General features: G+C 44.5%; 1 pseudogene; it reads right to left on the bottom strand.

Annotated features, from left to right (window-relative positions):
* Positions 1-18,336: 18,336 nt before the first annotated feature.
* LOC129812139 (platelet-activating factor receptor-like) lies at positions 18,337-19,432 on the bottom strand (annotated as a pseudogene).
* Positions 19,433-24,522: the final 5,090 nt, after the last annotated feature.

Below are 24,522 nucleotides of genomic sequence, written 5' to 3'. Positions count from 1 at the left end.
AATTACCACCGTTAAAACTGTTGTTACAATATCACTTCTCATTGTGTACATTTCAAGCTTTCAACAACAATTAAACAACCATCTAAATAATGTTTCTCGGACTAACACACTGTTGAGTTTCCTAATTACTAAAGAACAACCACTAAGACAAAACACAAAAAGTTGTAATATAATATGTATACATGTAACGGCAGATTTCCTCCTCTTCGTCCGATCTGATGTTTTGTTCACTTTTGAATGCTGGCGGTGCTCTCACTCTAGTGGTAGCATGAGACGGAGTCTACAACCTGCTGGAGGTCATTTTGCAGGGCGCTGGCAGTGCACCTCCTTGCACAAAGGCGGAGGTAGCGGTACTGCTGCTGGGTTGTTGCCCTCCTACGGCCTCCTCCACGTCTCCTGATGTACTGGCCTGTCTCCTGGTAGCGCCTCCATGCTCTGGACACTACGCTGACAGACACAGCAAACCTTTTTGCCACAGTTCGCATTGATCTGCCATCCTGGATGAGCTGCACTACCTGAGCCACTTGTGTGGGTTGTAGACTCCGTCTCATGCTACCACTAGAGTGAAAGCACCGCCAGCATTCAAAAGTGACCAAAACATCAGCCAGGAAGCATAGGAACTGAGAAGTGGTCTGTGGTCACCACCTGCAGAATCACTCCTGTTTTGGGGGGTGTCTTGCTAATTGCCTATAATTTCCACCTTTTGTCTATTCCATTTGCACAACAGCATGTGAAATTTATTGTCAATCAGTGTTGCTTCCTAAGTGGACAGTTTGATTTCACAGAAGTGTGATTGACTTGGAGTTACATTGTGTTGTTTAAGTGTTCCCTTTATATTTTTGAGCAGTGTATTTAATCAATTTTAAACTCAGGCTGGAACACAACAAAATGTGGAATAAGTCAAGGGGTAAGAATAATTTCTATAGGGAATTGGGTGCAATCTGGGATGGAGCCTATATGTAACCTCTACCCCAGCCCAAGATAGAGTATACTCTTTCTGAAGGGGAGCCTGGCATTAGCGCTCAGTATTTCTGTAGTCACAGTAGATAATATGGAGCCTAGCTAATAAAGTTCAGGGTGAGATTGAAGTTGGCCAAGCTATTTTGTGAGGTGAATGAAATGGCGACTCACAGAGGCCTCAAGAGATTAGAGTGTGTCACGATCGTTCTCCTCCTCTTCGTCTGAAGAGGAGAAGCATGGGTCGGACCAATACGCGTCAAGGTATGCAGTCATAATGAATTTATTTAAATGAAAGACGAACACTTAATACAAACTAACAAAATAACAAAACGACTGTGAAGCTACAAACGTTGTGCACAAACATACAGGCTACTAACGTTCTTACATAGACAATTACCCACAACCAATGAGAGCCTATGGCTACCCTAAATAAGGCTCCCAATCAGAGACAACCGAAATCAGCTGTCTCTAATTGGGAACTCATTCAGGCCACCATAGACTCTCCTAGACAACTAAACATACATAGAAAACACTAGACACCTGTACTCCACACAAACCCATATACTATACAACAACCCATAACCCCTTTACCATATAAACACCCAACACCAACAAAACATAAACATTCCCCATGTCACACCCTGACCTAACTAAAATAATCAAGAAAACAAAGAATACTAAGGCCAGGGCGTGACATAACCCCCCCCTTGAGGCGCGAACTCCGGGCGCACCATACACAGTCTAGGGGAGGGTCTGGGTGGGCTTCCATCCACGGTGGCGGCTCCGGCTCTGGTCGCGGTCCCCACGTCACCACAGTACCTAAACACCTCCTAGGCTTCCTCCAAACGACCCCCCTCCACCTTAACCCCATTGCATTCAGGGGCAGTTCCGGACTAAGGGGCAGTACCAGGGTAAGAGGCAGTACCAGGGTCAGGGGCAGTACTAGGGTCAGGGACAGTACCAGGGTCAGGGGCAGTACCAGGGTAAGGGGCAGCACCAGGGTAAGGGGCAGCTCCGGACTGAGGAATGGCAGCTCCGGACTGAGGGACTGCAGCTCCGGACTGAGGGACTGCAGCTCCGGACTGAGGGACGGCCCATGGCTGGCTGACAGATCTGGCTGCTCATGGCTGGCTAACGGATCTGGCTGCTCATGGCTGGCTAACTGATCTGGCTGCTCATGGCTAGCTGACGGATCTGGCTGCTCATGGCTAGCTGACGGATCTGGCTGCTCATGGCTAGCTGACGGATCTGGCTGCTCATGGCTAGCTGACGGATCTGGCTGCTCATGGCTAGCTGACGGATCTGGCTGCTCATGGCTAGCTGACGGATCTGGCTGCTCATGGCTAGCTGACGGATCTGGCTGCTCATGGCTAGCTGACGGATCTGGCTGCTCATGGCTGGCTGACTGATCTGGCTGCTCCTGTCTGGTTGGCGGCTCTGGCAGATCCTGTCTGGTTGGCGGCTCTGGCAGATCCTGTCTGGTTGGCGGCTCAGGCAGATCCTGTCTGACGGACGGCTCTAGCGGCTCCTGTCTGGCTGGCGGCTCTAGCGGCTCCTGTCTGGCGGACGGCTCAGTGGGCTCATGGCAGACGGGCGGCTTTGCAGGCTCATGGCAGACGGGCGGCTTTGCAGGCTCATTGCAGACGGATGGCTCAGATGGCGCTGGGGAGACGGATGGCTCAGATGGCGCTGGGGAGACGGATGGCTCAGATGGCGCTTGGCAGACGGGCAGTTCAGTCATTGCAGTGCAGACGGCAGACTCCTGCCGGCTGAGGCGCACTGTAGGCCTGGTGCGTGGTGCCGGGACTGGTGGCACCGGGCTGGGGACACGCATCTCAGGGCTAGTGCGGGGAGCAGCAACAGGACGCACAGGACTCTGGGGACACACAGGAGGCTTGGTGCGTGGTTTAGACACTGGTGGTAAAGGGCTGGAGACACGCACCATATAGCTAGTGCGTGGAGGAGGCACTGGTGGTACTGGGTTGGGGCGGGGAGGTGGCGCCGGTAATACCGGACCGTGCAGGCGTACTGGCTCCCTTGAACGCCGAGCCTGCCCAACCTTACCTGGTTCTATGCTCCCCGTCGCCTGACCAGTGCGGGGAGGTAGAATAACCCGCACCGGCCTATGTAGGCGAACCGGGGACACCATGCGTAAGGCTGGTGCCATGTACACCGGCCCGAGGAGACGCACTGGTGACCAGATGCGTTGGGCCGGCTTCATGACATATGGCTCAACGCTCCGTCTAGCCCGGCCGATACGTGGAGCTGCAATGTACCGAACCGGGCTATGCACGCGTACAGGAGACACCGTGCGCTCTACTGCGTAACACGGTGTCTGCCCGTACTCTCGCTCTCCACGGTAAGTACAGGGAGTAGGCGCAGGTTTCCTACCTGACGTCGCCACCCTCCCTTTAAGGCCCCCCCCAAGAAATTTTTGGGTTGTACTCACGGGCTTCCAGCCTTGTCTCCGTGCTGCCTCCTCATATCGCCTCCTCTCGGCTTTCGCTGCCTCCAGCTCTTCACGAGGGAGGCGATATTCTCCAGGTTGATCCCAAGGCCCCTTACCATCCAGTATTTCCTCCCATGTCCAGAAATCCTTTGTGGTTAGGTCCTGTTGCCGCCTTCCATGCCGCTTGGTCCTATGGTGGGTAATTCTGTCACGATCGTTCTCCTCCTCTTCGTCTGAAGAGGAGAAGCATGGGTCGGACCAATACGCGTCAAGGTATGCAGTCATAATGAATTTATTTAAATGAAAGACGAACACTTAATACAAACTAACAAAATAACAAAACGACCGTGAAGCTACAAACGTTGTGCACAAACATACAGGCTACTAACGTTCTTACATAGACAATTACCCACAACCAATGAGAGCCTATGGCTACCCTAAATAAGGCTCCCAATCAGAGACAACCGAAATCAGCTGTCTCTAATTGGGAACTCATTCAGGCCACCATAGACTCTCCTAGACAACTAAACATACATAGAAAACACTAGACACCTGTACTCCACACAAACCCATATACTATACAACAACCCATAACCCCTTTACCATATAAACACCCAACACCAACAAAACATAAACATTCCCCATGTCACACCCTGACCTAACTAAAATAATCAAGAAAACAAAGAATACTAAGGCCAGGGCGTGACAGAGTGAGTTGAGTTGGAGTGAGTTATTACTAAATAATTGAGAACAGATAGTAGAGATGTGGAGAAACAAAGCTGTTTGGACAGATATAAACAGAAAAGTTATCTAAACCATAGACATACAATAATATTGTTCCAGTTCAACCCGAGGATGAAAATGTGTTAACAGATTAACAGTCAGGGGGAAGCTCAAAGTTCCTGTCCCTTTTGTTTCCCATTTTAAACTTCCCCCAGCAGGACTTTAAGACAGAGTAAAGCACAACACATACAGGTCCAGAGTGTCATCGGATCAGGTGTCAACGCAGATCAAACAACTACAGCTACTAAACATGCCACTTGTTTTTCTTCTGCTCTGTTTGTTTGTTAAACCAGGTAAGACCTCTCATTATGTTCTACTGTATATTGGTTCATATTAAGTATGTACTGTATTAGGGCTGAATCCTAACTGGAGATCTGCACCCGTAACTCATTGTTTTTTGCATTTACCCAGCATTTACATAATTTACGCAAAAGTCGAAGTGCATGGATCTCAAATTAGGATTTGGACCTTTAATGATTACAGTCATCACAACAAATTAATCTGCCAACACTACCCATTAAAATATACATTGTGTCACCAGTTGGTGAGTACAGTGTAGTTAAGGCTAAAAGTGTCCATTTCGTATAGTAAGTGTTCCATTTACAAGCAGGGCTTTTTAATTGCCTTCTCTAACCATTGTCTCTGTCTCTTTTGACAGCTTTTCTCCAGGAGAGCCAAAGGGTCAGATTGATCTTCCAGAGTGGAGCGCCGGTCATGCCTGCTGGTCAGATCGTCCAAATGTTTTGTGAGGCATCATTTGTTGTGAAGAAATTAACCTGGTACCGTGTGAACCAGACCACATGCACAGCTATGAACATTAACAGCAGCATTCTGACTCTATTTGTCACCACTAAGGACTCTGGAGAATACAAGTGTTCAGGTTATTACAATGGAACAGTGTCCTACAGTAATACAGTAAACCTCACTGTGGTAGGTACGTGACTGGAAGTTATTTTACATCATAAAAGTCCCGTTAACTTCATAGTTATCACAAAACAAATGGTTCATTCTCATGGCATGTTTGTGGATGCTAGAATAGGGGATTGTGTTTTTCAACTTTTTTTCACCCACTCATTATTTTCCTGTCCCAGGGGAACATACACAGCCAACACCAAGGCAACGCCAAATAGCTTCCTGGACTTATGCGAGAAAACCCTACTCATTTAGAGACACAAAGGGATGTCAGGGACTGCAGTTAAAGCTTCCTGTTGGAAAACCACTAAGACGACAGAAGCACAGCAGGCAGGGAGAGTTAAGTAGTTCAGCCAGGCTGAATTGTTTTGACTTGTTTTTCAGCGGAGCAAAACCCAGCACAGTTATGTCAGTTTTTATAGTAACAGCCCCTCCCCTGGCTAGGATAATGACCCAGCAGCATTGTACTCTGTCTGCTTCCACCCTTCAACACCCCTTTCCCTCTATTCCATCCTTCAACAATCTACACCCCCCCTCTCCCACTCTATTCCATCCTTCAACAATCTACACCCCCCCCTCCCTCTATTCCATCCTTCAACAATCTACACCCCCCCTCTCCCACTCTATTCTATCCTTCAACAATCTACACCCCCCTCTCCCACTCTATTCCATCCTTCAACAATCTACACCCCCCCTCTCCCACTCTATTCCATCCTTCAACAATCTACACCCCCCCTCTCCCACTCTATTCCATCCTTCAACAATCTACACCCCCCTCCCTCTATTCCATCCTTCAACAATCTACACCCCCCCTCTCCCACTCTATTCCATCCTTCAACAATCTACACCCCCCCTCTCCCACTCTATTCCATCCTTCAACAATCTACACCCCTTTCCCTCTATTCCATCCTTCAACAATCTACACCCCCCCTCTCCCACTCTATTCCATCCTTCAACAATCTACACCCCCCCTCTCCCACTCTATTCCATCCTTCAACAATCTACACCCCCCTCCCTCTATTCCATCCTTCAACAATCTACACCCCCCCTCTCCCACTCTATTCCATCCTTCAACAATCTACACCCCCCTCCCTCTATTCCATCCTTCAACAATCTACACCCCCCCCTCTCCCACTCTATTCTACCCTTCAACAATCTACACCCCCCTCCCTCTATTCCATCCTTCAACAATCTACACCCCCCCTCTCCCACTCTATTCCATCCTTCAACAATGTACACCCCCCCTCTCCCACTCTATTCCATCCTTCAACAATCTACACCCCCCTCCCTCTATTCCATCCTTCAACAATGTACACCCCCCCTCTCCCACTCTATTCCATCCTTCAACAATCTACACCCCCCTCCCTCTATTCCATCCTTCAACAATCTACACCCCCCCTCTCCCACTCTATTCCATCCTTCAACAATCTACACTCCCTTCCCTCTATTCCATCCTTCTACAATCTACACCCCCCCTCTCCCACTCTATTCCATCCTTCAACAATCTACACCCCCCCTCTCCCACTCTATTCCATCCTTCAACAATCTACACCCCCCCTCTCCCACTCTATTCCATCCTTCAACAATCTACACTCCCTTCCCTCTATTCCATCCTTCAACAATCTACACCCCCCTCCCTCTATTCCATCCTTCAACAATCTACACCCCCCTTCTCCCACTCTATTCCATCCTTCAACAATCTACACCCCCCTCCCTCTATTCCATCCTTCTACAATCTACACCCCCCCTCTCCCACTCTATTCCATCCTTCAACAATCTACACCCCCCCCTCCCACTCTATTCCATCCTTCAACAATCTACACCCCCCTCTCCCACTCTATTCCATCCTTCAACAATCTACACCCCCCTCTCCCACTCTATTCCATCCTTCAACAATCTACACCCCTTTCCCTCTATTCCATCCTTCAACAATCTACACCCCCCCCTCTCCCACTCTATTCCATCCTTCAACAATCTACACCCCCCTCCCTCTATTCCATCCTTCAACAATCTACACCCCCCCTCTCCCACTCTATTCCATCCTTCAACAATCTACACCCCCCTCTCCCACTCTATTCCATCCTTCAACAATCTACACCCCCCCTCTCCCACTCTATTCCATCCTTCAACAATCTACACCCCCCCTCTCCCACTCTATTCCATCCTTCAACAATCTACACCCCCCTCCCTCTATTCCATCCTTCAACAATCTACACCCCCCCTCTCCCACTCTATTCCATCCTTCAACAATCTACACCCCCCCTCTCCCACTCTATTCCATCCTTCAACAATCTACACCCCCTTCCCTCTATTCCATCCTTCAACAATCTACACCCCCCTCCCTCTATTCCATCCTTCAACAATCTACACCCCCCTCTCCCACTCTATTCCATCCTTCAACAATCTACACCCCCCCTCTCCCACTCTATTCCATCCTTCAACAATCTACACCCCCCTCCCTCTATTCCATCCTTCAACAATGTACACCCCCCCTCTCCCACTCTATTCCATCCTTCAACAATCTACACCCCCCTCCCTCTATTCCATCCTTCAACAATCTACACCCCCCCTCTCCCACTCTATTCCATCCTTCAACAATCTACACTCCCTTCCCTCTATTCCATCCTTCTACAATCTACACCCCCCCTCTCCCACTCTATTCCATCCTTCAACAATCTACACCCCCCCTCTCCCACTCTATTCCATCCTTCAACAATCTACACCCCCCCTCTCCCACTCTATTCCATCCTTCAACAATCTACACCCCCCTCCCTCTATTCCATCCTTCAACAATCTACACCCCCCCTCTCCCACTCTATTCCATCCTTCAACAATCTACACCCCCCCTCTCCCACTCTATTCCATCCTTCAACAATCTACACCCCCCCTCTCCCACTCTATTCCATCCTTCAACAATGTACACCCCCCCTCTCCCACTCTATTCCATCCTTCAACAATCTACACCCCCCTCCCTCTATTCCATCCTTCAACAATCTACACCCCCCCTCTCCCACTCTATTCCATCCTTCAACAATCTACACCCCCTTCCCTCTATTCCATCCTTCAACAATCTACACCCCCCCTCTCCCACTCTATTCCATCCTTCAACAATCTACACCCCCCCTCTCCCACTCTATTCCATCCTTCAACAATCTACACCCCCCCTCTCCCACTCTATTCCATCCTTCAACAATCTACACCCCCCTCCCTCTATTCCATCCTTCAACAATCTACACCCCCCCCTCTCCCACTCTATTCTACCCTTCAACAATCTACACCCCCCTCCCTCTATTCCATCCTTCAACAATCTACACTCCCCCTCTCCCACTCTATTCCATCCTTCAACAATGTACACCCCCCCTCTCCCACTCTATTCCATCCTTCAACAATCTACACCCCCCTCCCTCTATTCCATCCTTCAACAATGTACACCCCCCCTCTCCCACTCTATTCCATCCTTCAACAATCTACACCCCCCTCCCTCTATTCCATCCTTCAACAATCTACACCCCCCCTCTCCCACTCTATTCCATCCTTCAACAATCTACACCCCCTTCCCTCTATTCCATCCTTCAACAATCTACACCCCCCTCCCTCTATTCCATCCTTCAACAATCTACACCCCCCCTCTCCCACACTATTCCATCCTTCTACAATCTACACCCCCCTCCCTCTATTCCATCCTTCAACAATCTACACCCCCCCTCTCCCACTCTATTCCATCCTTCAACAATCTACACCCCCCTCTCCCACTCTATTCCATCCTTCAACAATCTACACCCCCCCTCTCCCACTCTATTCCATCCTTCAACAATCTACACCCCCCCTCTCCCACTCTATTCCATCCTTAAACAATCTACACCCCCCTCTCCCACTCTATTCTATCCTTCAACAATCTACACCCCCCCTCTCCCACTCTATTCTATCCTTCTACAATCTACACCCCCCCTCTCCCACTCTATTCCATCCTTCAACAATCTACACCCCCCCTCTCCCACTCTATTCTATCCTTCAACAATCTACACCCCCCTCTCCCACTCTATTCTATCCTTCTACAATCTACACCCCCCCTCTCCCACTCTATTCCATCCTTCAACAATCTACACCCCCCCTCTCCCACTCTATTCTATCCTTCAACAATCTACACCCCCCCTCTCCCACTCTATTCTATCCTTCAACAATCTACACCCCCCCTCTCCCACTCTATTCTATCCTTCTACAATCTACACCCCCCCTCTCCCACTCTATTCTATCCTTCTACAATCTACACCCCCCTCCCTCTATTCCATCCTTCAACAATCTATACCCCCCTCTCCCACTCTATTCTATCCTTCTACAATCTACACCCCCCTCTCCCACTCTATTCCATCCTTCAACAATCTACACCCCCCCTCCCACTCTATTCCATCCTTCAACAATCTACACCCCCCTCTCCCACTCTATTCTATCCTTCAACAATCTACACCCCCCCTCTCCCACACTATTCTATCCTTCTACAATCTACACCCCCCCTCTCCCACTCTATTCTATCCTTCTACAATCTACACCCCCCCCCTCTCCCACTCTATTCTATCCTTCTACAATCTACACCCCCCCTCTCCCACTCTATTCTATCCTTCTACAATCTACACCCCCCCTCTCCCAATCTATTCTATCCTTCTACAATCTACACCCCTCTCTCCCACGCTATTCTATCCTTCTACAATCTACACCCCCCCTCTCCCACTCTATTCTATCCTTCTACAATCTACACCCCCCCTCTCCCACTCTATTCTATCCTTCAACAATCTACAACCCCCTCCCTCTATTCCATCCTTCAACAATCTACACCCCCCTCTCCCACTCTATTCTATCCTTCTACAATCCTACCTGGAATCAAAAAGGGTTCTACCTGGAACCACCTTCGAAACTTATTTTCTAAGGATTTAGTCTGGATCTGTAATCTGTGTTTATTTGAGTACCACAAAGTAGTTTATCATGTCCCCTCCTCTCTCTAGAGACACTCTCCAATGTGTGGGTGTCATCCACACCCAAGGACCTGGTCTCCATGGAGGGGCAGAGTGTCACCCTGTACTGTCAGGCCATCTCCCACCCCCCCGCTGTCCTCTGGAGCTGGATCAGGTTGGACGAGCAGGGTGGAAGGCAGGAGGTGGGCATCGGGCGAGAGCTGACCCTGAGCATGGCAAGTGAGAGTGGGCACTACATTTGCCAGGCTTACAGCAACTTCTTGGCCGTGACGCAGCAGCAACAAAGCCCCTCCCACACAGTCTATATCGTCTACTTCCCCATGACTGGTAATCTACTCATCAATCATAACATCCACATTATTTATCATGAGTCCAACACATTTAGCTTCCTCTCAGCTCAAGATGGAGAATAGCTCAGTTTGAGGAAATGACGAACAATAATGAGATGTGTTCCATTAGTAGAGAACTGAGCTGATGACGATGATGTGTGGTAATGGTGGTGTGATAGAGACAATGTACCAAAAGAAAAGATAATGTACTGGGATGGTGCCTCTCACATTACCATGTCATTATTCTGTTTTTATAACTTTGGATTGCATTTATCAATAGTTTATCAATAGTTTCAATGTATGCATGCACCTGCTGTTCAATGTATGCATCAATATTTGATGCACAGTAGTACTTTATAGCATAGGTTTGTAAAGTTTATCATTTTAGTGTAAGCCTGTGGCACATCAATGTCAATACAGTTCAATTGACTGTTCCTCCTCTCCCCTTAGGCAGTGTGTATGCAGGAGTGGCAGGGTTGGTGCTGGTTCTCCTTGCCGGGTTCTTACTGCCCTTATTGCTGCTGTGGCTCTGGAGGCAACAGGCCAAAGAGAGGGCCGGTCAAGAGACCTTGGCCACCAATAGTGCACCGACCAAAGGTGAGTGACACTGTCAAGTGTACTGCACTGTATCAACAGTTCTGCCAAGTCTTCAGCTATACTGCAGTTATAATTGTAACATGTAGGCTACTGTAGTTACAGGAAGTAATATATAAATATATATATAAAATATATATAGTAATAATAATTTTTATTTAACCTTTATTTAACCAGGTAGGCTAGTTGAGAACAAGTTCTCATTTGCAACTGCGACCTGGCCAAGATAAAGCATAGCAGTTCGACACATTCAACAACACAGAGTTACACATGAAATAAACAAAACATAGTCAATAATACAGTAGAACAAAAAGAAAACAAAAAGTCTATATACAATGTGAGTGCAAATGAGGTAAGATAAGGGAGTTAACTTCTACTTGGTACTCATCCCGGATCCGGGAGCACCCTCATCAGTAAAAAAGCTGACTAGCATAGCCTAGCATAGCGCCACAAGTAAATACTAGCATCTAAATATCATGAAATCACAAGTCCAAGACACCAGATGAAAGATACACATCTTGTGAATCCAGCCATCATTTCTGATTTTTAAAATGTTTTACAGGGAAGACACAATATGTATTTCTATTAGCTAACCACGATAGCAAAAGACCCAACTTTTTTTTCTCCACCATTTTTTTACTCCATAGGTAGCTATCACAAATTCGACCAAATAAAGATATAAATAGTCACTAACCAAGAAACAACTTCATCAGATGACAGTCTGATAACATATTTATTGTATAGCATATGTTTTGTTCGAAAAATGTGCATATTTCAGGTATAAATCATAGTTTTACATTGCAGCCACCATCACAAAATCTCACCAAAGCAGCTAGAATAACTACAGAGACCAACGTGAATTACCTAAATACTCATCATAAAACATTTATGAAAAATACAGTGTACAGCAAATGAAAGACAAACATCTTGTGAATCCAGCCAATATTTCAGATTTTTTTAAGTGTTTTACAGCGAAAACACAATATAGCATTATATTAGCTTACTACAATAGCCTACCACACAGCCCCATTCATTCAACATAACGTTAGCGATAGCGAATAAACCAGCAAACGATATTAATTTTTTCACTAACCTTCTCAAACTCCATCAGATGACAGTCCTATAACATCATATTACACAATACATATATGGTTTGTTCGAAAATGTGCATATTTAGCGGCACAAGTCGTGGTTATACAATGAGAATAGTAGCCAAACTGCAAACAAAATGTTGGGAGAAATCTTGGGAGAGGCACCTAATCTAATCAATAACTAATCATAAACTTGACTAAAAAATACAGGTTGGACAGCAAATGAAAGATACATTAGTTCTTAATGCAACGCCCGAAATGAATGGCGGAATAATAGTTTAACTTTTTCGACAGAAATTACGAATTAACATCATAAATAGTTCTTACTATTTGATGAGCTTCCATCAGAATCTTGTACAAGTTGTCATTTGTCCAGAATAATCGTTGCTCGGTTGTAGAACGTCGTCTTCAACTGTGGAATTAGCAGCAAACGTTAGCCATGTGGTGCAGACGTGTCCAACTCAGCATAACGAAGAACAAAGAAAATCCAGAAAATCGCAATATACTGATATAAACTGATATAACTCGGTTTAAAATAACTACATTATGATGTTTTTAACATCGAATAGTATATCGAATAAAATCAGAGCCGGATATATCTAGCCCCTATAACAACAGCTTTTCAGGACGCAATCCTGAGGTCTGTCTCGCGCCATGAAGAACGTAGAAAAGACTGCACACCCGGTTCCAAGAGCTCTTGTTCGGCCTCAGATCTACCTAGACACCCCATTCCAATTCTCACTGCTTACTGACATCTAGGGGAAGGCGTATACAGTGCATGTAGATCCATAGATGACATGCAAATTAATAAACTGACCCTGGAACAGAGCCCCCGATTTCAGATTTCTCACTTCCTGACAGGAAGTTTGCTGCAAAATGAGTTCTGTTTTACTCACAGATATAATTCAAACGGTTTTAGAAACTAGAGAGTGTTTTCTATCCAATAGTAATATGCATATTGTACGAGCAAGAATTGAGTACGAGGCAGTTTAATTTGGGAACAAATTTTTACAAAGTCGAAATGGCGCCCCCCTATTGAGAAAAGGTTTTTAAGGCGATAAATAGGCCATGGTGGCAAAGTAATTACAATATACCAATTAAAACACTGGAATGGTAGATGTGGAGAAGATTAATGTGCAAGTAGAGATACTGGGATGCAAAGGAGCAAGATAAATAAATACAGTATGGGAATGAGGTAGGTAGATAGGATGGGCTATTTACAGATGGGCTATGTGCAGGTGCAGTGATCTGTGAGATGATCTGACAGCTGGTGCTTAAAGCTAGTGAGGGAGATATGACTCTCCAGCTTCAGAGATTTTTGCAGTTCATTCCTAAATGATCAAAATATAGATCTATAGTAGGTTTCTGAAAAGCCTACAATGTTCATTCAGACATTGTGAGTGTTGGTTTGATTTACTGAGATGTATTTTCCATGCACTTCCAGGATTTACTGGACCTGCAAAAGCACCAAAGTAAGAGCATGATGAACAAATCATATTTATGTGTTTTACATTTGTCTTCCTGTGTATGAGATTATAATTAGTAAATCAGCATAATGCTATGTTGATCGCTATGCGGATCGCTAGGCTGATCGCTATGCTGATCACTATGCTGATCATGTGTCTGCTGTCACCACTAGGGGGAGGAGTCAGGCCCAGGCTGGGGATGAGGGAGAAGTCTACATGAACTGTGGTGAAACCAACCAAGCCTACAGCGACATGTGCCCCGCCTACATGACAAGAGATGATACCTACGCCACCTTGGGATAATTCCTACGCCAACTTCAAATCACATAACATTTTATTAGTCACATGCTTACTTACGAGCTCCTAACCAACAATGCAGTTTTAAAAAATACGGAAAAGAATAAGAGATAAAAGTAAGAAGTAATTAAAGAGCAGCAGTAAAATAACAATAGTGAGACTATATACGGGGAATAACGATACAGAGTCAATGTGAGGTAGTATGTACATGTAGGTAAAGTTATTAAAGTGACTATGCATAGATAAGAGAGTAGCAGCGGTGTAAAGGGGGAGGCAATGCAAATAGTCTAGGTAGCCATTTGATTAGATGTTCAGGAGTCTTATGGCTTGAAGGTAGAAGCTGTTTAGAAGCATCTTGGACCTAGACTTGGCGCTCCGGTACCGCTTGCCGTGCAGTAGCAGAGAGACCGGTATATTACTAGGGTGGCTGGAGTCTTTGACAATTTTTAGGGCCTTCCTCTGACACTGCCTGGTATAGAGGTCCTGGATGGCAGGAAGCTTGGCTCCAGTGATGTACTGGGCCGTTCGCACTACCCTCTGTAGTGCCTTGTGGTCGGAGGCCGAGCAGTTGCCATACCAGGCAGTGATACAACCAGTCAGGATGCGCTCGATGGTGCTGATACCTACGCCACCATGGGATGATTCCTACGCCACCTTGGGATGATTCCTACGCCACCTTGGGATGATTCCTACGCCACCATGGGATGATTCCTACGCCACCTTGGGATGATTCCTACGCCACCTTGGGATGATTCCTACGCCACCTTGGGATGATTCCTACGCCACCTTGGGATGATTCCTACGCCACCTTGGGATGATTCCTACGCCTTGTCATGAGAGAGGGTGATGGGACTTACCCAAGGACAGGAACAACATATGCATATGTGACATGAATGTAACACTAAAATAACCTGCTTGATAAATCACATACTGAAGATAACAAAAGAGTTAAATCATCCTTTGCTCATTCTAAAACACTGTGGGGCAGTTTCCCAGACACAGATTAAACATAGTCCTGGACTTAAAAACTCTATCAAGAGATACTCTATTGACCGTGCTTTTTCATCCAGGACTATGTTTAATCTGTGTCAGAGAAACTGTCCTTAAGAGAGTTAGAGTTTGTTTAATATTTAGAGTTTGTTTAATATTTAAAGAGAAGCTAGACTTGATCTCTAAAAAGTAAAGAGGTTTGAAAAGTCTTCTTTTTCTTGTTTGTCTGCATTCATAGTGATATTTGTCAGAATCTTTTAATGGAAAAAATGACTGTGAAACAAAAAAACTGGCATTTCAATAACAATATATCTGTTAGTTCATATTTACATTGAGAATGCAGTACAGCGTATTACACAATATGTTTTAAATGCATCACAGACACAGAGTTACAGTTACTGCAACATTTATAACAGAGGTCTATTAACTTCATAACCCACACGTCTCTATTAATACTTCAGTAGCTGGCAGCCTCATAAAAGGATCGGGAAGCTTGTTATTCCCTCATTCTTTACTATAACAATAATCCCACTGGGCAAAAACTGGTTGAATCAATGTTGTTTCCACGTAATTTCAACATTTCTATTTCTTAAATTTGTTGATTTCACATTGAATTCACGTTAGTTGACAACTCAACCAACTTCTAATCAATACTAGAAGTTGAACTGTCTTTGCCCAGTGGGATAGCGATGCTTCACATATATGTATTTTTTAAACTCCCAGTATTTGTTTTGCTATGTTACTAAATTTAATTGCAAAACAAAAACAGTTTCACATCTCACCACACATGAACAGTTTTGCCAATTCCATAAGTGGTGAAGACCCTGCAGGCTAAAATCAATGCAATTCTTAGTTTCACAATTACAGTTTCAGATCATTACAAAGCTTAGTGTATCACAACATGCATGAACTTGACGGACAGCCAGCATCCTAAACCTTATTTTTACGTGTGAATATATGTCCATATTAGGTGCTCAAGACCAAGGATTTTTTTATTCCTTGCTCACGACCAGCTATTGTTCAGCACCCAATTTAGAAGGCTCCAACAGTGATAGAACTATTGTTGGTTAAGGGCTTGTAAGTAAGCAATTCACTGTTGTATTTGGCGCATGTGATATTTAAAATCTTTTACTGCCTCAGAAACCCGGATCCGGGATCACTCCCCACCCCCCCACACTGATTAGCATCACTAGCATAGCGTCACATTTAAATAGTAGCATCTAAATATCATTAAATCACAAGTCCAAGACACCAAATGAAAGATACAGATCTTGTGAATAAAGTCACCATTTCAGATTTTTAAAATGTTTTACAGGGAAGACAAAATATGTAAATCTATTAGCTAACCATGTTAGCAAAAGACACCCTTTTTCTTTGTCCACCATTTTTTCTCAACACCATTAGCTATCACCAATTCGGCTAAACTAAGATATTGATAGCCACTAACCAAGAAAAAACCTCATCAGATGACAGTCTGATAACATATTTATGGTATAGGATAGGTTTTGTTAGAAAAATGTGCATATTTCAGGTATAAATCATAGTTTGCCATTGCAGCCCCCATCACAAATCTCACCAAAGCGACTAGAATTACTACAGAGAGCAACGTGTATGACCAATTTACTCATCATAAAACATTTCATAAAAATAGACAAAGCATAGCAATGGAAAGACACAGATCTTGTGATTTCAGACAATATTTCAGATTTTCTAAGCGTTTTACAGCGAAAACACAATAAATCGATAAGTTAGCATACCACATGTGCAAACGTCACCCCAGCATGAATTCAAGCCAAAGGGAGCGATATCGTTATCATCGCCAAAATATATAAATTTTTTCACTAACCTTTTCAGAATTCTTCCGATGACACTCCTGTAACATCATATTACAACATACATATATTGTTTGTTCGAAAATGTGCATATTTAGCCATAAAAAAACGTGGTTATACAATGAAAATAGTAGCAAATCAAGCCTCAACATGTCGGACGCCATCTTTCATAGTGATCTAGTTTAATCGAAAGCTAATCATATACTTGACAAAAAAAATACAGGGTTGACAGGAATCGAAAGACAAATTAGTTCTTAATGCAATCGCTGATTTACATTTCTAAAATTATCCTTACTGTGCAATACAGGGTTCGCCAAGCGAAGCTATGGCAAACAAAATGGCGGAATATGCGTTTAAAATATTTCGACAGAACAACGATTTATCATATTAAATATTTCTTACTATGAGGTGATTTTCCATCAGATTCTTGGGCAATGTATCCTTTCTTGGGTCTAATCTTCTTTTGGTCGAAAGATGTCCTCTGTCCGTCGAACTGCCCACTAACGTTCGACCGGGACCCCGAAACGTGCCCAAAGCTTCAAAGAGCATCACATAGAAATTCCTCAAAATCGCACTAAACGGATATAAATTGCTATAAAACGGTTTAAATTAACTACGTTATGATGTTTCTAACTCCTATATCGAATTAAATTACAGACGGATACATTTCACGTTGATAACCGAGCCTTTGAAAATGGCATCCCGAGGTCCTCTTCTGCGTAATGGCCAGAGTCGAAAAGGGGGCTACCCTCACTCCTTGGCCTTTTATAACCTCTGAGAGCTACGCAGAAAGCCCATTCCACTTCTCATTGGTTACTGACATCCAGGGGAAGGCGGGTGCAGTTCATGTCGTTCCATAGGATATACACAGACTTTTATAACTGATCTGAAATCAGAGCTTCGCTCTCAGACCATCGCAGTACCTGTCATGGATTTCGCTGTAGAAAGAGTTCTGGGTCACCCACAGACAAAATTCCAACGGCTATATAAACTAGAGAGTGTTTTCTATCCAATAGAATTAATAAAATATATATTGTACGATCAAGAATTGAGCACGAGGCAGTTTAATTTGGCGACACCCAGAAATAAAAAATGCTAACTGCGCCACCTATTGACAAATGTAATTTGATATCCATTTTATCTAAGCATCTAGTCTAGTGGCTTGGGACTGAGTTTGTAGAGCTATTGTGCAATCATTTATAGAAGCTGCTGTTCCCAATAAAACATCTGCTTTTCTCCTCTGATTACACTCCTCTGATTACACTAGAAGAACAGGAAGAAACAGATGTGATGAAATTGACGGTCGCAAGTCTGTCACAAGAACAAACTAAGATACATTGTGAGATACAATGTACAGTACAACTGAAATGTGAAAACAAAGAATCAATGGTCCAAAGATTCTTTAAAGCACTGATTATAGCTGGCACAGTGGCCAGAACAAATCCCTACAGGGAAGACATCTAGAGGGGAACCATACTCTGGGTGGGGCATGTGTTCATGTGAATGTGTCTGAATGAACATGAGGCTACATAGCAGAGTGCATGTTCTGCACTGTGTGCATTGTTAGGTGTGGGTGTGATGGAATTAAGCATCCTGAGGATTTGGTCACACAACAGTCAGCATTAGCATTAGACACAATGTCTACAATACAATGTCATCTAGAGATTTAAACCTTGAGCTGCTTCTGTTCGCTATGGAGCCGCTGGCTCACATTCTTGCACTCCACCCTAGAAATGTGTGTGATGGCTGTTTCCGAGTTTCCCCCTCCCCACCTTTTTCAGATGGTCCTTGATGTAGAGGCGGAACTTCCTGGTGGCGAAGCAGTACACTACAGGGTCCAGGAGGCAGTTGAGCCCCATCAGCATCAAGGTGACCTGGTGGGCATCGTTAAGCCACTGCCTGGTACGCTGGCCCCAGTCCATTCTGCCCCAGCCCTCCTTGATCTCCAGTACAGCCAGAGTCCAGGGGCCCTGGAGGAAGAAAACCAAGACGAAGCACCCCACGATGATGAGGTGGGTGGTGGCCACAGTCCGCTTCTCGTCGTCAGTCTTGTTGTGATAGCCCTCAAAGCAGCGCGACATGTTGCCGTAGTCCACCTAGATGCCCTTCTCCAAGAGGTACGGCACGGACATGGACAGAGTGAGCACCCAGATGACCGCCGTGATGGCCACCCCGCGGCGCCAACAGTCGGACGAGGCGACATACAACGGGCGCGTGATGGCCCAGTAACGGTTGACGCTGATGGCGGCGAGGAAGAGGATGGAGCAGTAGGTGTTGATGAAGAAGAAGAACACACCTTTTGACGCGGCACAGGAAGTCGCCGTAGCGCCAGTCACCGCGGTGGTGGTAGTAGCCAATCCAGTCGGGGAGGGCGCACACGAAGAGGAGGTCGGCACAAGTCAGGTTGGCCATGTAGATGCGGATCTCATTCATGGCCTTGGTGTCGTGCATGTGCTGCAGCACGAACAGCACGTAACTGTTGGCTATCAGACCAAGGACGACCACAACACCGTAAAACACTGGGAAGAGGGTGTAACGGAAGTCCGAGTCCAGGAAGGTTCTGTTGACGACTGTCGATAAGTTCACTGTCCTAGTCACTGCTAAGTCCTCTTGCATCCCCATGGTCGACTCCACTGTTGGTTCTGCTAAAGCAAGCAACTCCCTCTGTGAGAAAAAGACATAGACTCACACAGTGTTTTCTAATACTATATAAATTACTAATATTTCAAGACTCACTAATATTCATTTCAGTACTTCTCTTACTGCAGTCAGGAGAGCTTTGGACACATCTAGTAAAATCATACATATATATTCCATGGAACAGCCTTCATTCTCAGAACAAGAATAGACTGACGAGTTTCAGAAGAAAGTTGTTTGTTTCTGGCCATTTTGAGCCTGTAATCGAACCCACAAAAGCTGATGCTCCAGATACTCAACTAGTCTAAAGAAGGCCCGTTTTATTGCTTGTTTAAATCAGGACAACAGTTGTCAGCTGTGCTAACATACCTGCAAAAAGGTTTTCTAATGATGAATTAGCCTTTAAAATGATAAACTTGGATTAGCTAACACAACGTACCATTGGAACACAGGAGTGATGGTTGCTGATAATGGGCCCCTGTACGCCTATGTAGATATTCCATTAAGAATCAGACGTTTCCAGCTACAATAGTCATTTACAACATTAACAATGTCTACACTGTATTTCTGATCAATTTTATGTTATTTTAATGGACAAAAAAGGTACCTTTTCTTTAAAAAACAAGGACATTTCTAAGTGACCCCAAACTTTTGAACTGTAGTGTACATATGAGATGAGTAAAGCACTATCTAAACATTATTAAAGTGGCCAGTGATTCACGTCTGTGTTTATAGGGCAGCAGCCTCTAAGGTGCAGGGCAGCCTCTAAGGTGCAGGGCGGTGTCCGGCTAGTGATGGTTACCCCTGGGCAGCGTTATCAGAAACCACAGTATTGATTTTCACTGCTACACAGACGATATACAACTCAGCATTTCTGTGTCACCAGAGAATTTGAGCTCTACAGATAAATGAGTAGACTGTATTAGTGATTTAAATATTTGGATTGCACACTTTTTCCACCTGCTTCTTCAAGACAAGACCGAGGTACTTATTGTTGGGTTATGGTTAATCAATAGCCAAAATAGCTTTTTACCACCTGAGGAACATTGCAAGGGTGTGGCCGTTTCTCTCTCAGGCTGATACAGAGACAAGCATGCTTGACTACTGTAATGCTCTCTTGTCTGGTCTACCCAAGAAAGCCATTGGTCAACTGCATAACATACAGAATGCTGCAGCACGGGTACTGAGCAAGACCAGACGAAGAGCACATATTACACCAGGTTTTAAGGTCTCTGCACTGGCTGCCTGTGAGTTTTAGAATTCATTTTAAGATTCTTCTGTTGGTTTTTAAATCAATCCACAATTGTGCACCCCAATACATATCAGACGTGCTTTTAAGTTATGTACCCAGTAGGTCCCTCAGGTCCTCTGGCACTGGCCTTTTAACTATCCCAAGGCCTATGACCAAGAGGCATGGAGAGGCAGCCTTTAGTTATTATGTCCCCAGCCTCTGGAATAGCCTGCCAGAGAACCTGAGGTGGGTCAAAAGTACGGACATTTTTAAAAGAGATCTTAAAACACACCTTTTTAGCTTTGATTTTCCTTGGGGTGCTTTTTAGTCATTCCGTTTTTATTGTTATTCTTAAGTTTAATGTCCTCTAATGTTTGTTATGTAGTAAATATTTCAGTTTTTATTTTCATTGTTTTATATTCGTCTTTTCCTGTGAAGTACATTGCGTTGCATTCCATGTCTGAAATGTATAAATAAAGCTTGATTTGATGATTGCAGGTTGATGATTGCTGGTCACACCTAGACTAATCTCTTCCTGCTCTGTCATCAGTATTGCGGATAACAACAAAAGGATTGCCACTATATGAACAACAAATTAGGCTAGAAAGGTTTTATAGAGAATTCATTAATTCATTATATTATCCAAGAATAGAATCAATGGTTCAATAATAGAACTGACCATTTTTCCCAGATCCCAGACTGTAGCTTTAATCTGCTCTACCGTAGCTACTGTAGGTCTACCCATCAATTCCAGATTGAACTTTGTGTCATTCACTGAATATACTACAAAATTCACATCAGCTCCATAGACTGGTCTTTCCTGGCTGTCTGACCCTTCTAGGACCCCTGTCAGCATCTGATGCTGCTAAGACATGATGAACATATTGTTGTGTACTGACTCCACTGTGGTGCAGGCGGAGCGGGCAGTCAGACAGACCAAGTATTTAGAAACGGTCCTCTTTCTGATTTGTATGCTGTTAGCCTACCTATTGTATTAAAAGCACATATTTCTCACATTATTCACACAGTCAGAATTCACTGCTTTAACTTCAATAGCCTACCTCTGCTAGATGGGAGAGAGGTTTCATGTGTGCCTAGTATGCGTGGTCTCAATGAAATACATGGGCAGAGAATCACGTGGCAGTTAACTTGAATATGTTTAGACTGTAGTTTACTACAGTGTCTGTAAATAAATATTGATAATGAAAAGAAAAATGGAGGGCGCTCAACTAACGTGAGTGGAAGTGCAATCAAAACATGTAAAATGCACAACGCGCACATACGTTAGGCTTCTATGGTGACCACATAGATTAGGTTACTATGGTGACCACATACATTAGGCTTCTATGGTGACCACATAGATTAGGTTACTATGGTGACCACATACGTTAGGCTTCTATGGTGACCACATAGATTAGGTTACTATGGTGACCACATACATTAGGCTTCTATGGTGACCACATAGATTAGGTTACTATGGTGACCACATACGTTAGGCTTCTATGGTGACCACATAGATTAGGTTACTATGGTGACCGCATAGATTAGGTTACTATGGTGACCACATACGTTAGGCTTCTATGGTGACCACATAGATTAGGTTACTATGGTGACCACATACGTTAGGCTTCTATGGTGACCACATAAATTAGGTTACTATGGTGACCACATAGATTAGGTTACTATGGTGACCACATAGATTAGGTTACTATGGTGACCACATACGTTAGGCTTCTATGGTGACCACATAGATTAGGTTACTATGGTGACCACATACGTTAGGCTTCTATGGTGACCACATAGATTAGGTTACTATGGTGACCACATAGATTAGGTTACTATGGTGACCACATAGATTAGGTTACTATGGTGACCACATAGATTAGGTTACTATGGTGACCACATAGATTAGGTTACTATGGTGACTACATACGTTAGGCTTCTATGGTGACCACATAGATTAGGTTACTATGGTGACCACATACGTTAGGCTTCTATGGTGACCACATAGATTAGGTTACTATGGTGACCACATACGTTAGGCTTCTATGGTGACCACATAGATTAGGTTACTATGGTGACCACATACGTTAGGCTTCTATGGTGACCACATAGATTAGGTTACTATGGTGACCACATACGTTAGGCTTCTATGGTGACCACATAAATTAGGTTACTATGGTGACCACATAGATTAGGTTACTATGGTGACCACATAGATTAGGTTACTATGGTGACCACATACGTTAGGCTTCTATGGTGACCACATAGATTAGGTTACTATGGTGACCACATACGTTAGGCTTCTATGGTGACCACATAGATTAGGTTACTATGGTGACCACATACGTTAGGCTTCTATGGTGACCACATAAATTAGGTTACTATGGTGACCACATAGATTAGGTTACTATGGTGACCACATACGTTAGGCTTCTATGGTGACCACATAGATTAGGTTACTATGGTGACCACATACGTTAGGCTTCTATGGTGACCACATAGATTAGGTTACTATGGTGACCACATACGTTAGGCTTCTATGGTGACCACATACATTAGGTTACTATGGTGACCACATACATTAGGCTTCTATGGTGACCACATAGATTAGGTTACTATGGTGACCACATACATTAGGCTTCTATGGTGACCACATAGATTAGGTTACTATGGTGACCACAAAGGTTAGGATACTATGGTGACCACATAGATTAGGTTACTATGGTGACCACATACGTTAGGCTTCTATGGTGACCACATAGATTAGGTTACTATGGTGACCACATACATTAGGCTTCTATGGTGACCACATAGATTAGGTTACTATGGTGACCACAAAGGTTAGGATACTATGGTGAACACATACGTTACAGGCTGACCACACCGCTCGGGTCGCATGCGCGATACATTTAGAAATTTATATTATTCAATTATTGCACCCACACTGCTCGCGAGCGTTTGCGTTGCCAATGGCTAAAATAGAAGTCCTTTCTATTTCTGACGCAGATCGCGCTGCAAGTCCTGCCTCTCCCATCTCCTCATTGGTTTATAGAAGCAGGTACCCACGTGCCATCTCCTCATTGGATATACCCACGTGGGTGATTGAAAGACAAACTGTGTTGCCGGTCGGTGTAGTAATACTATGAAAGTTTTTGCATTTCAGGTAAAATAACAACTAAATGTTTATATCCCAGGACAAATTAGCTAGCAACAGCAAGCTAGCTAAATAGGACAAATTAGCTAGCAAGTGCAAACTAACTAGCTAAATTGCCATAAATGTGTATTGCTTTTTGACCTGTCCCCAAATTAATGTCATTGGTTCAAAGTTTGTTTTGATATTTTAACCTGTGTGTCGTGATTGCGTTTGGTGTAGGGGGACAAAATTAATATATGCACGATGGCGCACGATGGCGCACGATGGTGCACGATGGTGCACGATGGTGCACGATGGTGCACGATGGCGCACGCGTGCAGCCGGTTTGGGTTCCATGTTAGGCTTCTATGGTGAACGAGCATTGCACCTTTTAAATTTTCAATAACTATGGATTACACATTTATTTGTCTCTGCCTGCAAATGTTCCTCCTAAAATGTAGGCTATATCCTATAGGACTATGCGAAACGTTAGCAAGTGTAGCTGTCATCATTCTTGCTGCTTCCAGTTCAGTAGCCACTTAAACATTAATTCCCAATTAGAGACAACGGTAATCAGCTGCCTCTAATTGGGGACCATACTCACATCAACATAGAAATTAAAGACTAGAACACCCCCTAGTCACACCCTGACCTAAAACACCCCGAGGGCTCTCTATGGTCAGGGCTTAACAGTACCCCCCCCCCCCTAGATGGGGAGGGTTAGGGTGAGCAACTAGCGTCGATGATGGCTCCGGTGCGGGACGAAGCCCCCGCTCAGACCGCGGATCTGGCACTGAAGCTGGGCTGAACGCCGTGCCCGGACTGAGCTCCGGAGCAGAGGAAGGCTC

This window comes from Salvelinus fontinalis, chromosome 15 (assembly GCF_029448725.1).
Source record: "Salvelinus fontinalis isolate EN_2023a chromosome 15, ASM2944872v1, whole genome shotgun sequence".
Taxonomy (NCBI): Eukaryota; Metazoa; Chordata; class Actinopteri; order Salmoniformes; family Salmonidae; genus Salvelinus; species Salvelinus fontinalis.
The sequence above is the reverse complement of the archived record's forward strand: the minus strand, read 5'-3'. Positions and strand labels throughout refer to the sequence as shown.